Raw genomic sequence first — 13,166 nt, 5'->3', positions numbered from 1 at the left:
TTAACAAGCAACTGCGGAACAAAATGCATGAAGATTCGAGCATTCTGGTCGCTGTTCAATTGTTTCCAGTAACAACTAGTGGGCAGGTTTTACCGAAATGCACGAGCAGTTTGTCCGCTGACGGCGCGGGCGGTTGGCGAAAGCCGTGTAGTCAGCTAGACGAATGGGGTGCGCACAGAGCATGTGACACGGCGTTATCATCTGATCCCTAAGTGGGCGTAGCTCGGCGTGACAGGGCCGGTTGTCGCTATGCGCAGAAACCGGCGGCTGCAAACCGCTCTACACTCCACCGTGGACAACCGACTACAATCACACCTGGAGTGCGAATACTGCAAGGAATTCAGGAGAGGTTTTGTAACGTTTGTAGAATGGGGAGGAGATTCTGGCAGAAGGGGGGGAGGAGAGCGGTTGCCCGCGAAAGAAAAGGTTTCCGCTTTGAGTCCGGAGACGGTACATCTCTTAGATCTTTGGCTGATTGGGAGGATGGGGGGGGGGGGGGGGGAAGTTGGAGGGTGGGGGGTGAGGAGATAAGAGACAAAACAACATGGTCGTTAAGTCCCTTGATCGAAGAGTGGTGCATCCTGAAGTAGAGACGTACGCAGAGACTATATCTGATCTAGTCGGGACTTTCAAAACAGTAAAGTTGAAAGGGCTAAAGACTAATGGACTTCTTTTCTACAATCAGTAATAAAAGAAACGTGATGGAGACACGGAAGTCAGCAGGTGGACCTCCACTGGGCACTGTGTGTGACAGGGAACGCTCCACCAACAGCTGTCCCACTCTTGGTCCATTACAGTCAAAAGCGCCCACCATTCAACAGAATGCGACACCTAGAATAGAAAATAGGGTGTGGCAGAAAAGGGGCAAACTTAATCCAAAAGCGATTGAAACAGTGTAAGAGAGGTATGAAGGAGTATCTTGGTCAAGGAGATAGAGCCGGCTAACACCAGACCTAGTGTAAAGCGGGAGACGCTCTATCCAACTGTCGTGACCCTGCTCCGCAGGTAATGAGTCCGGAAGTCCATACTTCACATGGAGGGTAAGGAGGAGGGGGCATTTTACCGGGTATACATGTCATTCCAAATGGCTAACAACACATACACGAAGGGACAGGTATCCAACGATTTTGAGGAAACACATATGTTTGGACTCTGCTACTCACTCCAACTGCCATCTAGTGGCAGCTTCAGACTGGCCAGGTCAGACTGTCCAGTATAGTCTGCTCCCTGTCGGAAGAATTTGCAACCTATGTGCGGAAGTGGACCTCCCAGGTCCTTTGTGTGCGCAGGTAGGATTAGCCGTTGTAACGGCCGAGCAGGTAGCTGCGAGACCCCGTAGCGGACGGGCGTGTATGTCTTCCAGCTAAGCCAGGAGCCGCAGTTGGCGCGCTGCCTGTGCAAGTTGTAACGTTTAATGTAATAAACAATTATACCAGACAACTTGTTCCGTCTAGTTATTGTGAGTGGAAACAAGGGGAGGACAGTAAGTCCTCTCGTACTATACATTCACACTTCAATGTGCCACACGGGAAGAAGAGCCCGCGCGCACATTTTTTGGTCCTCCGGGCCGGATACAGTGACCACGCGGAATTTACGTTCGCGCGGATTTATTTTCCGGTATTTGTGAACTTCTAAAAAACCACGTGTGAGCTGCGCACGTGATTGGTTTCGTTGTTGCCTGCTATCTAGTGTCCCAAGGCCTGTTCGGGACTTCGACAATAACAGCCTTAACAACGACGATCGGGGACATATTTGTGAACATTTAATGTGTCTCTAATTCAAACGCGGGAGGCACAGAAACGCGTCGGTGCAGCATCGTCGGTGACGTCACCTCCTGCTCCCGCCGAAACTTCGCGCCGTCGGAGACTGCAGCGCCTGCCACGCCAGCTGCCAGTGTCCGTGACGCCGCTGCTGTTCCAGTCCGCACTGCCTCGTATTGACGCTGCAGCCTGGTAAGTGCAACTGTTGGCTTCCTACTACCATCTTCCAGGTCCTAAAATGGAGCCCTCAGAGAAAACAAAATTAGTCAAGCAGAGAGGTGTAGCAAAGGCCGCTCTCGCGCGCTTAGCGAGCTTTGAACAGTCTGCAGACAGTGCCAGCATCGAAATGTTGGAATCGAAATTAAATCGATTGACTCGGATTCAGACTGATTTTGAGTCGTCTCAAACGCGGCTGAAAATTGAAGACGAATCAGCAGATCACAGTAAGGACAGGGCAGAATTCGAGGATTTGTGGGACTTTGTTGAATCCACTCTCAAGGGTTCAATGAAGAGGTACACCCAGATTCCGCAGCCTTTGGGCTCGAATCCATCAGGCAGTGTCAGTTCTTTGAAACTACCCGCTATTAACTTGCCAAATTTTGAAGGTGACTACCTTAAGTGGTCATCATACAGGGATACGTTTTTGAGTCTCATTATGAATAACAATTCAATTGATGACGTTCAAAAACTTCATTACCTTAATTCGTCTTTGCGAGGTGAAGCTAAGGACCTTTTGAAACATATACCTGCCACAGCAGGAAATCTAGCGATAGCCTGGGGACTTAATAGACGCAGAGGTATAATAACCCAAAAATAATTGCAGCCAGACATGCTAAGGCTTTGTTGGCCTTGCCTACAGTCGACCATGGCGCAGCAAGCGATTATAGGCAACTAATTAATCACGTATGCAGCCATTTGAAGGCCTTAGAAGCTCTCAAACCTGATGTTCCACTTCATGAAGTTATTCTTTCGGAAGAGATTCTGTCCAGTATGCGACCCACAGATCGTCATGAGTGGGAGGTAAAGATGTCTGGGTCGACATTCACCACATTAAATAAACTAATAGATTTTTTGGAAACAAAATGTCAGGCCCTTGAGTTGATCAGGTTCAGGGATAACACCTCAAAGGATTTGCAAGAAAATGTTAATAATTTAAATCAAACGAGACATGTGAGGAGGGCTCATCTCGCTAATGCTGATGCTGAGGAATCATGTAATTTTTATAGTGAACCTCATACTATCACTAAATGCAAGGGGTTTCAAGCACTAAATGTCGATGAGCGGCGGGCATACGTGACAAAAAATAAGCTTTGTTTTTTGTGCATCCACTCTGGTCATTTCTCGACTAAATGCAGGATTTCTCCTTGTAAGACCTGTAAAGGAAGGCACAACATACTGCTCCACAAGCCTGCTGAACCAAGGAATGGGCAGAATAGTGAACCAGGAGGCCATTCCCTGGCCCATCAAACTACGAACGGGAAGGCAAACATTCACTGTAATGTTTTGTTAGCAACAGCTGTTGTCAACATTAAAGACAGCATGGGTAGACAGCAGGTTTGCAGAGTTCTGCTAGATAGTGCGAGTCAGCTATCCTTTATATCTAAGGGCATGGCAGAGAAATTAAAACTGAAACGAAGTAAACATTCGTTTCCTGTGAAGGGTATAAACAATGCCTTTGCAGCCTCAGTGTCTTACACTTGTGATGTTGAACTGTCGTCTAAGGTCAACGACTTTCGTGTCAGAACCACTTGTGCTGTCGTAGATCATGTCACCAGTGACCTACCAGCGAGCAAGATAGACACAAGGTCCTGGAGTGTCCCATGTAATCTTCCGCTCGCTGATCCAGAATTCAACAAGCCTGCCACAGTAGATTTAATTCTTGGTGCTGAGGTTTTCTTTGACGTTGTTTGTAAGGAAAGGCTGGTGAAACCAGGTCATCCCTCACTGGTCGAAACAAAATTTGGCTGGATTTTGTCTGGTAGGATCCCTTCAGTTTCATCTAACATGCCTCGTTCTACAGTGACCTCGTGCTTTGTTAGAGGTGACAATTTAGATGCCAAACTGCAAAGATTTTGGGAGTTAGAGGAACTGTCTACGAAAACGATTAGTAAGCAGGGTAAAATATGTGAGGCTCACTTTCAGCGCCACACGGCACGAGATGAAGAAGGGAGATTTGAGGTTCGACTATCAGTGAAACCTGACTGTAAATCATTAGCCGAATCACGACAACAAGCATCTCGGAGATTGGCGCATCTTGAGAGGAGGTTTAAAAGGCAACCGAATCTGCAGAAGGAATACGCTGCATTCATGCATGAATATGGTAATGAGATCGCTTTGCTGATGGACAGTTCCCCTATTCCACATAATAGCAAATTAAGGGATTTGCACCCGTTTGTTGATGCCGAAGGTATTTTACGAGTGGGAGGGAGATTAATGAATGCTAGTGTACCATATGATGAGCGCCATCCTATTATCGTACCACCTATGCATCATTTGACAAAACTCTCATAATACGTGAACATGAAAATCTGTTGCATGCTGGGTCACAAACTTTGTTGGCTATGTTGCGTAGGAGGTTTTGGATCCCCAATGGGCGTAACACAGTCAAGGGAGTTATCACAAAATGTTTAAAATGCTTTAGGCTTAAGTCCAAGACAGCAGTTCAACTCATGGGTCAGCTACCTGCAGCTAGAGTAAACCAGTCTCATCCATTCCAGCACTGTGGAGTAGATTATGCAGGCCCTATTGCTGTAAAGCATGATGGAAGGCGGAGTAAAGTTACCACCAAGGCTTATATTGCTTTATTCATTTGCATGGCAACAAAGGCCATTCACTTAGAATTAGTTAGTGACTTGGTAACAAGTTCATTTTTGGCCGCCCTCAGGAGATTCATTGCAAGAAGAGGGAAACCTTCTCACATGTACAGTGACAATGGTACCACATTTGTAGGTGCAGACAATGAGCTTAAACGTTTTCTCTCCAACGATGTTACTGTTGAAGGTGTGGTGAATTATTCGACCTCAGAGGGAATCAGTTGGAGGTTCACTCCACCTCGTGCCCCTCACTTTCGTGGACTCTGGGAGGCAGGAATCAAATGCATGAAGTCGCATCTCAAACGTGTCATCGGCAATGCAGTGCTGACATTTGAAGAACTGACTACTGTGCTAATTCAGATAGAAGCATGCTTGAATTCAAGGCCGTTGTGTCTTCTCTCTGATGACCTAGATTCTCCTGCTGCTCTCACTCCTGGTCATTTCCTAATCGGACAGCCCCTTTGTGCTCATCCTGAACCCTCTGTCCTTGAGGTTCCCGCCAACAGGTTGCACAGATGGCAACTTGTGCAGCAGTTGCATCAGTCCTTTTGGAAGAGGTGGTCCACAGAATATATACATGATCTGCAGCAACGCAAAAAATGGACATCGGAAGGAGCATGGCAACCCCAGATCGGCGATCATGTGCTGGTCAAGGAGGATAATTTGCCTCCCTTGGTGTGGAGGCTGAGTGTCATTGACCAGCTGTTTCCCGGTCCTGATAAGTGTGTGCATGTGGCAATGGTAAAAACTGCTAATGGGCATATTAAGAGGCCTATAGCAAAATGGTGTCCCCTACCTAAACAGTGAATCAGTTAAGTGTTCCCTCAGATCTGTGTAGTGATATATGATACAGAGCCACTGCCAAATTGTCATTTACTGGAATAACCTCATAATTCATAAAATCAGCTTGGGAGGCTGTGGATGTTTCTTGTGGACTAACTGCTGTTAGTATTGATTTCATGTTTTTATGCAGTATAATATTAATACTCTATTGTTTTGTGTCCTGCATGTTAGTACCCATCGTGTTTCACATGCAGCATGACAGTGGTGTTTGGTGATGTGGGCATCCCAAATGTTAGTATATTCATGTTTTATGTGCATTGATATTGTGTCTAGTTATATTTTTACTGTTTACTTGTTTTGGTGTTGATGTTTGTTAAAATGTTGGTTATTTGTAAAAAATGTTAGTGTATTCATGTTTTATGTGCATTGATCTTGTACCTAGTTATATTTTTTATTGTTTACTTGTTTTGGTTTTGTTGTCTGTTAAAATTTTGGTATTTGTAAAATGAGAAAACTCATTTTAGAGTGGGAGTATGTTTGGACTCTGCTACTCACTCCAACTGCCATCTAGTGGCAGCTTCAGACTGGCCAGGTCAGACTGTCCATTATAGTCTGCTCCCTGTCGGAAGAATTTGCAACCTATGTGCGGAAGTGGACCTCCCAGGTCCTTTGTGTGCGCAGATAGTATTAGCCGTTGTAACGGCCGAGCAGGTAGCTGCGAGACCCCGTAGCGGACGGGCGTGTATGTCTTCCAGCTAAGCCAGGAGCCGCAGTTGGCGCGCTGCCTGTGCAAGTTGTAACGTTTAATGTAATAAACAATTATACCAGACAACTTGCTCCGTCTAGTTATTGTGAGTGGAAACAAGGGGAGGACAGTAAGTCCTCTCGTACTATACATTCACACTTCAATGTGCCACACGGGAAGAAGAGCCCGCGCGCACATTTTTTGGTCCTCCGGGCCGGATACAGTGACCACGCGGAATTTACGTTCGCGCGGATTTATTTTCCGGTATTTGTGAACTTCTAAAAAACCACGTGTGAGCTGCGCACGTGATCGGTTTCGTTGTTGCCTGCTATCGAGTGTCCCAAGGCCTGTTCGGGACTTCGACAATAACAGCCTTAACAACGACGATCGGGGACATATTTGTGAACATTTAATGTGTCTCTAATTCAAACGCGGGAGGCACAGAAACGCGTCGGTGCAGCATCGTCGGTGACATGCACTCCGAAGAGCAATAAAGCGAAGAACTGCGAACAATACAGAACACACAGCGTTGTATCACATGCCTCAAAAATAATAATCAGAATTATGGAGCAGAATGTACAAGATTGTTTACAAAATGAACAGTACGGGCTTCGAATAAACCGCGGAACAGGACGGCCAATGCTCACTTTACGATTCATTGCAGAGAAATCCTTCAGGTTCAACACACCTATCTTGATTAACTTCATAAACACACAGAAAACGCCCGACAGCAAAGTTGTTCAAAGATACGAAGAATACTGGAATAGACAACAGGAACAAAATAATTATCCTGCAGCTCTACTAGAATAGCAATGCTGTCATGGGGGAGGATGGACCAAAGGCTAAGGAATTAAAAGGAGTTAGGCAGGGATGTGCTTGCCTTCACTACTGTTTACTTTTTATACAAAAATGCAATAAATGAATTCTCAAGAAGCGATGGTAGCGATAGGATAACAATATGGAGAAAGCTGTAAGATGATCCATTTTGCAGATGACACTGGTTTATTGAGCAGAAATGAAGCCACTCTACGGAAGGTGTTTCAAATCTTGATACAGAAATGCGACATGATGATCGTCTCAAAAACCATAAAGTGCGCAAGAGAAATCAGAAGTAGTCGCACACCTTGAAGGCGAAAACGTCTCACATGCGAAAACTCCAGATTTCTTGGAAGTTCTAAAAAGCGGACGGTAGAAATACAATGGATGTTAAAGCTAGAGTAGCCCAGGTACAAGACTCATAAGTCAGAAAAGAACAATACTGACGTCAGTGTCTCGTCGACTACCAGGAAACGATTCTTAAAGAGCTACACGTGGAGCGTGTTGGGCGAAGAGAGCCTCTAACCAAGAAGCGTCGAGAAGAACAGTACAGACAAGATATTTCCTCATAACATTCCCTGCTAGGAGGGACAGCGTGCTTAGCAACCTGTTACGCCATTCATCTTAGATCACTATCCCAATAGAGAGAATGACCGACGTAGGAAGACGGTAACCACTACAGGTGTTCATGGGTGAAATTAAAGCTCGAATAAAAGTAAAAGAATCGAGAGACTATTTTTAATAAGGGAGGAAACATGAGCTAGGCCGCCAAATTTTGGGTTGAGGAGATAAAGATGAAGTATATCATCTCCTGTTTCCTTTCGTTCTATCGGGAAAACACGTACCTACGGTGCTCTTAGGGTTCTAAATACATTAAATGCCAAGATAACCTGTAACAAGTGTGCCTCGGTGTCAACTATCTCGGCTTAATTTAATATTGTTTTAAAGTTTTAAGAGACGAATTATCATATCTAAATTGCGTAAGAATAAAACATCGTATCCACAGTAGTTTTATATTCATCATACCCACTCTCGCATTTTCTTACAATCAATAAAGAAACCAGCCAGGTGCGGGCAGCACTAGCGCTCTGAGGGTTTCGTACGAACATACTTATGTATGCAGACAGCACATTAATATCGGGAAACCAGAACCTCGACGATTTTTGTTTGTCATTGATATCGATACTGTCAAGATATCGGTCCAGGGAATAACAAGATTTTCGAGAATGTTTAAAGTTGGAAGTAGGATAATTAATTAAAAAAATAATGTGATGTAATTACAAATAACACTTTACGATTTTTTCCGCTTTACTTGTACTGTTCAAGCTTTCTTCTAGTCAAATTTCATTATTCTGGGTCAACAGGAATTGCCCTAAAGGTTTCGAAATGTGAGTTTGCGCGCATCAAAATCCGACATAAATGGCAGTATTTGATCATTGCACTAACTTCGAAGCTTACATTCATTACACAGCCTAGGGACTACAAACGTTAATATGCGACATAAAGGAGGAGTGATTAGTGTTTAGCGTCCCGTCGACAATGAAGCCATTAGAGACGGAGCATAGGCTCGGATTAGCGAAGGATGGGGAAGAGATCGGGCGTTCCCTTTCAAAGAAACCATCCCCGCATTTGCCTGATGAAATTTAGGGAAATTACTGATGGCTGAAACCGGGTTTGAACCGTCGTCCTCCCGTGTGCTAGTCCAGTGTGCTAACTGCTTCGTCATGAATTTCAACGTGACACGTCTACCTGTTCCTGGGAAGAAGGGTTTCAACAAACGTTCAGACAGATAACAAAATGTTGCTATAAGGGTTCCGTTTTACGGAGTGAGATACGGAATCCAACAAAATCATACCAAGTAACATTTAATGATATTCATTCCTTAGGTTGTTTTGTTACACTGTCTTCGGACTTGATAAACCTAGCAACATGATAAAACACGTTCTATTTCTGTTGATCTTGACGTCCTAAAACAGCTGCCTTGTTAAGATGCGTTTTCGTGATTTGTGCTTGTTGGCAGCTACTCGCAACTAAGGAACCCCACAGCGTCGTTATTTAGTGGGATCCTTTAAACAGTCAGCATAGGAGTGAATCAGCTTTGAGCTGGAAATCTCCCTGCATTCACAAGAGGCAACTAAAGACAGACAGCAGTCTAACAGGGTGTGAAGTCATGTTATTTCCTGAAGACTACGATAAACGCAGATATGTTGTAAAAATAACACAGTGGAACAAGCTGCAATCGGTATGATGGAAAATGTAAAAGCAATCCAATAAGGGCAGACTACACCACTGTTCGAAAGCAGACTCGAACAACATTCGTTAGAGTAACACTGTGTTGTCGAGAGAGAAACAAGCTTGTCTACTTTCTGCAGTGAGCACGTACTGAGGACCTGACTCCTCGGTTCAACTGTGGCGCAAGCAGTTCCTGTACAGGGAAAAGTATACAACGTATAAACCAGTCCTCGGGGCACTCCAAGCACCGGAAAAACGTGTTTGGCGCGTTTCGGCCGATGAAGAACTATTTGGGGGGGAAGATAAGAAGCGAGGTGACTTCTCTGAAATCTGGAATCTCTGTTTTTCTCAGGCGCAGCATACATGTAAGAAACATATTGCATTAAGGAACATCAACGAATAAAATGCCATGACAAAACAAAACTGTCCACTCAACATAGGTCCCCTACGAGCCGTCGTGCTATCTTATTTTAATGGAAGAACACATGAAATGGAGATAAGACGTTAACGAGGAGGTCCGTGGAAGTAATCGAGTGTTAGGTTCAGTGAAGAAAACGTCAAGCGATTTGAAAAGAAAAAAAAAAAACGTAAATCAGGAATCAAAATGGTTCAGATGGCTCTGAGCACTATGGGACTTAACAGCTGAGGTCATCAGTCCCCTAGTACTTAGAACTACTTAAACTTAACTAACCTAAGGACATCACACACAGCCATGCCCGAGGCAGGATTCGAACCTATGACTGTAGCGGTGGCGCTGCTCCAGACTTAAGCGCCTAGATAATACATATCCAGCTTTTTTTTAATGTTTAGCTTTGTCCTTGTATTAGTAAGCTATACTACGTTTTGGAACAAATACATAACGTTTACCAAAGAAAAAAGGCAAAGAATCATTCTAGACCTATTAAGCTAGTAATCTACTTTCAATAACTAGAAATCAACACCCTAAAACCCTCATTATAAACCATTACACATTAATTTCAGATAGCATCATTTTGTTGAATGACGTATCCTGGAATACGCTATACTGGTATGTTGTTTCTTTCCTTGCAGTCTTTCCTGTTTGATTTTTCCCCTTGGCTAAGCATACTCAGTATATCCTCTGTCTTCTTGTTTCACTTGCTGCAGGTGAAATGTTTTCCAAGAAATATTTTTCTCCAGAAATTCTGTAGAAGCTGCTATGCAGAGTGGTAGTACTCCACATAACTTCATAAATTTAGAAAGAGGCATCGTATTTTTTATATTATTATGGAGAATATACACCTTCACCTGAAAGAAAACAATTAAATGCAAATTTACTCCACCAATCCATTGTTCTGTGCCCAAAGGCGCCATACGACATCCACTGCTGAAGACAGCTCAGCTTAATTCCGATCTCCCTTCCACAGTCACCCTCCCCCCACCACCCCGGATCAAACTATATACATGATTTCGTATATAAAAGTGGTACAAATGACCCCGTTAAATAACGGGCTAGAATTTTCGCGTCACGTCAACTGATGCGATTTGCGCTTATTTTTAATTTGTTTCAACTTTAGGATGGCATACTACTTCGAAATAAAGTTCCGACGATACATATTCGCTTTGAAACTGATCGGTAACTTGTTAGGCCCATTTACTAACAAATACGTCTTTCCACGGAACTGTTAGTCTGAAAAATCACTTCCCGCGTACACGATGCGGCAGATAACGTTGACGAGTGTGGAAGAGAATCGATATCCACTCACAGACAGCACGCTGCATTCAGTTCGTTCATAAAGCATTCACTGAACATCGCCAATGAATAACGCTACGTCGCTTCGGTTTTCTCACTTGTATCTCTTTGTCATCGCACGCTGTTGGCCCTCAATGGGGAGGCGGAAGCAGTTCTAAACGTTCGGTACTTCCGTGCTGTGGCAGGTAGGACGCTAACGCGTGGAACGAGTTAGATGCTTTACAATAACTTAAAAATCTCACCTTTACTACATGTTAGGGAGAAGTCCTCGACAAAAAGTGATGTCCTCAAAGCATAGTAGTATAGGCGATGACCTTTAACTTCTGTCGGCCCGAGAAATCGACTCGCCCGGCTAGTTACTATCGAGACCAATAGTTCAACTTTAAAATCGAAACACGGTGCAACATCGATGTCTGGACTTACAGTCAGCTGTCCGCTTTAATTTGTTTACCTTACTGAATGTGCGCCACTCATGTGCTGGTGGGCACTGTTGTTGGTGTTTAGGAGTCTGTGTAGTGGCCCGTGGCAAGAGTCAGAAGAAATGACATTTATAAAATTATTTTCTTCAGGCTCAGGTAGCATTAACCAGTTTCAACTTCCTAGCAAGTCGTCACCATCAGATAGCTTGTCCCATCATGTTGACGATATTGAAGATGGGATCGAGCGAGGTGGCACAATGGTTAAGACACTGGACCGGATTAGAAAATCGAACTATTTTCATATTACAGTTTCCCAGTATTGTGCTACCCCTTTTTCTTTCTTTTAAAAATAAGTAACCTGAAAAGTTAAAAAAAAAAATAAAAATTGTTTACAACATGATTACATGATTACTGTGTTCCCGTATAGCAGTATCCCGCCCCCTTCCAAATAACGATTTAGCAAAAGTATTTATTCACTTGGTAGTTTGGAACTATCCACATGTACGAGTAATAACTGGTTCAATGGTTCCTGTGCGGCACATCGGATAATGTGAAAGATGCACAATATCGTCATCTTAAGGTGCTTAATGACTCGTTGGTGTAGTGGTTCGCCAGTAGATGCACTGGCTCCCTAGACAAGCGCAAGCGCCAAGGGGTGCGGCTATAAAGTCATCTTAGACGAATAATAGAGGACTACGACATTCAGTGCCCCTGCCGGAGAAACGGGCCAACGTCTTCGCGACGCGCTCTGTCAGTGTGTTGGCGCCCATGTTAAGTGTCCGTGCTGACTCGCTGGATTCACTCGTTTGTGGTCGACGATGCCTTAGTACGTTGAAATTCAGTGTCTCTATTGATCAGGTAGTTACGGAGACGCATTCGACTGCTTTATGATGGAGTCCCAGTACGTAGAGGCGAAAGAAAGGACCTTTGTCTCTCAGTAGTGCATGCTATGTCCCGTTTCAAGACGAAGTTGAGCAACAGTAAAGTTCTGTGGCTGACTCAGTTTGGTGAGAAGTCTATGTTCAGTGGATCTGTCTTCAACAGTGCGGCACTTTTGGCCAATGAACGATTTCCAACACTGTCACGATATTTTCAATGTCCCTGGACTCCTTGGATCTAGGTTGTCTTTAACATACTCCAGCATCGTTTGCCCTCGAGTTGGAAGGCGGGAAACAGGTCTTATTTGATGTTTCTTGAAAAACCTACCGATCATAAAGGACACGCCACCAACGTGGGGCAGAAAAACATCCTCGTGTAGTTCTCCGTTTCTTCTGGCTGCTCTTTAGATTTAGTGCGTGCAGGTCGAAATGCATTACAGATTTGTTTATCAGAGTATCCTTTTTGTACAAACACAGAGCGAAGATGGCTAAACTCTGCTGATAAGCTCCGTGCGTCTGAGATAACTCTAGTCCTATGAACAAGAGTGCATAATACAACACGGCGTTGGGACGGGTGATGGCAGCTCGTAGGTACAGGACAGTGTGAATTGGTTTATGTAACACACTGTGACGCGAGGAGCTGTCTTTTTTTTCGACGTACCAAGACATCTAAGAATGGGAGGCCTACATTTTTCTCCACTTCCGTGGTGAAGCGAATTCTCGGATGGAGAGAGTTATAGAGTTGCAGGTAAGCAGAATGTGTAGCTCCACATGCGCCCGTAGTACAATCGCATCGGCCACAGATCTTCAAAGACATTTAGGTTTCAAAACCGCTGACTCAAGTGGTTTTTCCTCGGAGTTTTCTACAAAGCGGTTAGTTACTATGAGTGGACTACTGTGAATGGACTGAGCTACGTGATTGCTTTTGAAAAAGTACCGACGTCTTACAAGCCTTTCATCGCAAGAAGATAAACCATGCGCACGCACTGTGTTTAATATCACAGATAAA

At 44.2% G+C, this 13,166-nt stretch overlaps 1 protein-coding gene across 1 annotated transcript in view; it reads right to left on the bottom strand.

The window, feature by feature from the left end:
* The window catches only part of LOC124622657 (sorting nexin-27), a 295,473-nt gene that overhangs the window by 209,951 nt on the left and 72,356 nt on the right, over positions 1-13,166 (bottom strand). The gene's annotated exons all lie outside the window — the stretch shown is intronic.

This window comes from Schistocerca americana, chromosome 7 (genome assembly GCF_021461395.2).
Source record: "Schistocerca americana isolate TAMUIC-IGC-003095 chromosome 7, iqSchAmer2.1, whole genome shotgun sequence".
Taxonomy (NCBI): domain Eukaryota; kingdom Metazoa; phylum Arthropoda; class Insecta; order Orthoptera; family Acrididae; genus Schistocerca; species Schistocerca americana.
The sequence above is the reverse complement of the archived record's forward strand: the minus strand, read 5'-3'. Positions and strand labels throughout refer to the sequence as shown.